A 5,078-nucleotide genomic window follows, 5' to 3' on the forward strand; every position below is an offset into this window, starting at 1 on the left:
CTGACAGTGCCACCTCATGCGCCCCCGGGGAGGCCATGGCCTGCGTGGTGTACGTATCATAGATGGGGGCACTTGTATGAGCGCATATGCTATTATTGGGGCTTTCCCTTTCAGAATCTCCTCGACATTCAGCGAAATTTGCTGGAAGGTATTATAGTAGCTCGATAGAAACGAACGAGACACTTCCAAAGAGGGAATGGATTTACCATGTGTGATTTCATTCCGCAAGTGCCAGGTCCGCCATAAAACCATGATGATCCTGCTCCTGGTCTGCTCGTTGGATTCAGCTAGAAGATGAAGCAGCCATTCCGAGCCCGTGCCTATGATGTCAGACCTATTAGGCAGTGGCCAGATTGCCGCATCGTATCCCAGAGAAGAGCAGCATTAGGGCATACGAGCAGCGCATGAAATGACGTCTCCTCATCCCGATCACATAGACCGCAGTATGCGGATGTTCCTATATGTCTTCGATACTTCTCAACATTTGTAGGAAGCGATCCCGAGATGACCTGCCAGCAAAGTGCCGCATCTTGGGGGGAGCAGCCGCACTCCAGACAAGCTTCCACACCAGCCGGTCACCCGTCGGGGCGGAGCTCGACGCACCCGGATTGGCATGATCCCTTTGAGTCGACATTGCAAAATGATAGGCACTCTTGACCATGACCATGACAACATACCCGATCTGTCCCATGGCCATGACACAAAATCATCCAGTTGACGCGGAGATGTCCGGATCTTCTGTATCGCCTCTACATCAGCCTGGCAGAAGAACTGTTGTAGCAAATTAAGCTTCCAGTTACCACGGTCATCAAGAAAGTCATGTACTCTATTGAGGCGTCAATTGCGCTTTGGCAAGATAGGGGTAAATGGAGGACCCCTAGGAATCCACGGGTCCCTCCAAGCTCTTATGCTTGCACCATTGCCGACCCGCTAGAGCATACCTCTTTTCACTAGGTCCAAACCATGCTCGATGCCCTTCCACACCGCAGAACTGTTTGCCGGGAAAACGGTATCCACCAGGCCCCGTTAGGAAAGTACTTGGCACGAAGAAGTCTAGCACATAACGAATCTGGAGAAGTGAGGAGCCTCCAGGCTTGTTTGGCTAACAATGCTTGATTGTAGGCTCGCATATCACGGAAACCAATACCGCCTTGAGATTTAGGGAGCGACATTCGTTCCCAAGCACCCCCACCAGTATTGTCTCATCATTTTTGTCAAGTCATCACAAACATATAGTGGGAGCTTGAATATACTCATAACATAAACCGGGATGGCTTGAGCAACAACCTTTATAAGCGCCTCCTTACTTGCAAAAGATGAGTACCGTTCACTCCAGTCCACCAAACACTTACTCAACCTGGATTGCAAGGACTCGAAATGCCCCTTATGCATGCGCCCCTCAGGAACCGGGAGGCCCAAATATTTTGGCTCAAACTCTTGTTGTGTTACTCCCAGAATCTGTTTTACCTCCTCTGCAACTTGACTTGGACAACTGTCAGCAAACAGGATGGAACACTTGGATCGGTTAATAAGTTGACCCATAGCTGAAGCATAAGTGCTCAACACATCCTTGACAATCATCGTCGAATTAATAGTTGCGCGGAAGAAAAGCAAAGAATCATCCGCGAATAACAAGTGTGATATAGCAGGAGCTCTTCTGCAAATTCTGATAGCCTCAAGCCCTCTTTGTTGACTGCCACATGTAAGAGTGATGACAAGGAATCAGCCACAAAGAGAAATAAGAAGGGTGATAAAGGATCACCTTGTCGCAAACCACGGGAAGGTGAGAATTGCTCCAAAATACGACCATTAAATTTCACTGAATATTTAACCGACCGAACACATTCCATGACCAGAACAACCCACCGTGGGTCAAAACCCCACTTCGAAAGTGCACGCTCCAAAAAGTCCCAATCAACACGGTCATATGCCTTTGAGGGACCCAGCTTATAAGCACAAAAATCATTACTCCCGGAAGAGGTTTGGATGTGGTGGATACACTCAAAAGCAATTATAGAATTATCCGAGATTAAGAATGAACGTGCTTTGATTTTCAGAGATAAGATCCGTGAGACACGATCTGAGCCTATTAACCAAGCACTTAGATACTATCTTGTAAATCACATTGCACAGAGAAATTGGAAGAAAATCCTTCAGCGCCGCCGGATGTTGGACTTTGGGGATCAACACAATACATGTATCGTTAACCCCCTCTGGCATGTGACCGGTGACAAAAAACTGATGAACAACCTGAAGGAAATATGCCCTAGAGGCAATAATAAAGTTATTGTTTATTTCCTTATATCATGATAAATATTTATTATTCATGCTAGAATTGTATTAACCGGAAACATAATACATGTGTGAATACATAGACAAACAGAGTGTCACTAGTATGCCTCTACTTGACTAGCTCGTTAATCAAAGATGGTTATGTTTCCTAGCCATAGACAAAGAGTTGTCATTTGATTAACGGGATCACATCATTAGGAGAATGATGTGATTGACTTGACCCATTCCGTTAGCTTAGCAATTGATCGTTTAGTATGTTGCTGTTGCTTTCTTCACGACTTATACATGTTCCTATGACTATGAGATTATGCAACTCCCATTTACAGGAGGAACACTTTGTGTGCTACCAAACGTCACAACGTAACTGGGTGATTATAAAGGCGCTCTACAGGTGTCTCCGAAGGTACTTGTTGAGTTGGCGTATTTTGAGATTAGGATTTGTCACTCCGATTGTCGGAGAGGTATCACTGGGCCCTCTCGGTAATGCACATCGCTATAAGCCTTGCAAGCATTGTAACTAATGAGTTAGTTGCGAGATGATGTATTACGGAACGAGTAAAGAGACTTGCCGGTAACGAGATTGAACTAGGTATTGAGATACCGACGATCGAATCTCAGGCAAGTAACATACCGATGACAAAGGGAACAACGTATGTTGTTATGCGGTTTGACCAATAAAGATCTTCATAGAATATGTGGGAGCCAATATGAGCATCCAGGTTCCGCTATTGGTTATTGGCCGAAGACGTGTCTCGGTCATGTCTACATAGTTCTCGAACCCGTAGGGTCCGCACGCTTAAAGTTTCGGTGACGATTGTATTATGAGTTTATGTGATTTGATGTACCGAAGGTAGTTCAAAGTCCCGGATGAGATCGGGGATATGACGAGGAGTCTCGAAATGGTCGAGACGTAAAGATCGATATATTAGACGGCTATATTCGGACATCGGAAAGGTTCCGAGTGATTCGGGTATTTTCGGGGGTACCGGGGAGTTACGGGAATACGAGGAAGAAGCAATGGGCCTCATGGGCCAAGTGGTGGAAGAGAGGAGGCAGGGCGCGCGGCCCCCTAGCCCAAACCGAATTGGACTAGGGGGCCAGCCCCCTTTCCTCCTTTTCCTCCCTCTCCTTCCTTCTCCTTCTCCTCCTTCCTTTCCACCTCCTAGTAGGAGTAGGAAAGGGGAGTCCTACTCCTACTAGGAGGAGGACTCCTCCTCCTGGCGCGCCCTAGGAGGGCCGGCCGGCCTCCCCCCTTGCTCCTTTATATACGGGGGCAGGGGGGCACCCTAGAACACACAAGTTGATCTGTTGATCTCTCCCAGCCGTGTGCGGTGCCCCCCTCCATCATATTCCACCTCGATCATATCGTAGTGGTGCTTAGGCGAAGCCCTGCGTCGGTAGCAACATCATCACCATCATCACGCCGTCGTGCTGACGGAACTCTCCCGTGAAGCTCTGCTGGATCGGAGTTCGCGAGACGTCATCGAGCTGAACGTGTGCTGAACTCAGAGGTGCCGTACGTTCGGTACTTGGATCGGTCGGGTCGTGAAGACGTACGACTACATCAACCGCGTTGTGCTAATGCTTCCGCTTCCGGTCTAGGAGGGTACGTGGACACACTCTTCCCTCTCGTTGCTATGCATCACCATGATCTTGCGTGTGCGTAGGAATTTTTTTGAAATTACTACGTTCCCCAACAGTGGCATCCGAGCCAGGTTTTATGCGTTGATGTAATATGCACGAGTAGAACACAAGTGAGTTATGGGCGATATAAGTCATACTGCTTACCAGCATGTCACACTTTGGTTCGGCGGTATTGTTGGATGAAGCGGCCCGGACCGACATTACGCGTACGCTTACGCGAGACTGGTTTTACCGCCGTGCTATGCACACAGGTGACTAGCGGGTGTCAGTTTCTCCAACTTTAGTTGAACCGAGTGTGGCTACGCCCGGTCCTTGAGAAGGTTAAAACAACACTAACTTGACGAACTATCGTTGTGGTTTTGATGCGTAGGTAAGAACGATTCTTGCTCAGCCCATAGCAGCAACGTAAAACTTGCAACAACAAAGTAGAGGACGTCTAACTTGTTTTTGCAGGGCATGTTGTGATGTGATATGGTCAAGACGTGATGAGATATAAGTTGTTGTATGAGATGATCATGTTTTGTTGAAGTTATCGGCAACTGGCAAAAGCCTTATGGTTGTCTCTCTATTGCATAAGATGCAAGCGCCAAATAATTGCTTACTTTATCGCTATGCGATAGTAATAGTTGCAAGAGCAATAGTTGGCGAGACGACCATGTGACGACACATTGATATAGATCAAGATGATGGAGATCATGGTGTCATGCCGGTGATGATGGAGATCATGACGATGCTTTGGAGATGGAGATCAAAGGCACAAGGTGATGATGGCCATATCATGTCACATATTATATTGATTACATGTGATGTTTATCTTTTATGCATCTTATTTTGCTTTGATTGACGGTAGCATTATAAGATGATCTCTCACTAAATTTCAAGATAAAAGTGTTCTCCCTGAGTATGCACCGTTGCCAAAGTTCTTCGTGCCCAGACACCACGTGATGATCGGGTGTGATAAGCTCTATGTCCATCTACAACGGGTGCAAGCCAATTTTTGCACACGCAGAATACTCAGGTTAAACTTGACGAGCCTAGCATATGCAGATATGGCCTCGGAACACTGAGACCGAAAGGTCGAGCGTGAATCATATAGTAGATATGATCAACATAGTGATGTTCACCATTGAAAACTACTCCAT

The sequence above is a fragment of the Triticum aestivum genome, chromosome 7D, assembly GCF_018294505.1.
Source record: "Triticum aestivum cultivar Chinese Spring chromosome 7D, IWGSC CS RefSeq v2.1, whole genome shotgun sequence".
NCBI classification, from domain to species: Eukaryota; Viridiplantae; Streptophyta; class Magnoliopsida; order Poales; family Poaceae; genus Triticum; species Triticum aestivum.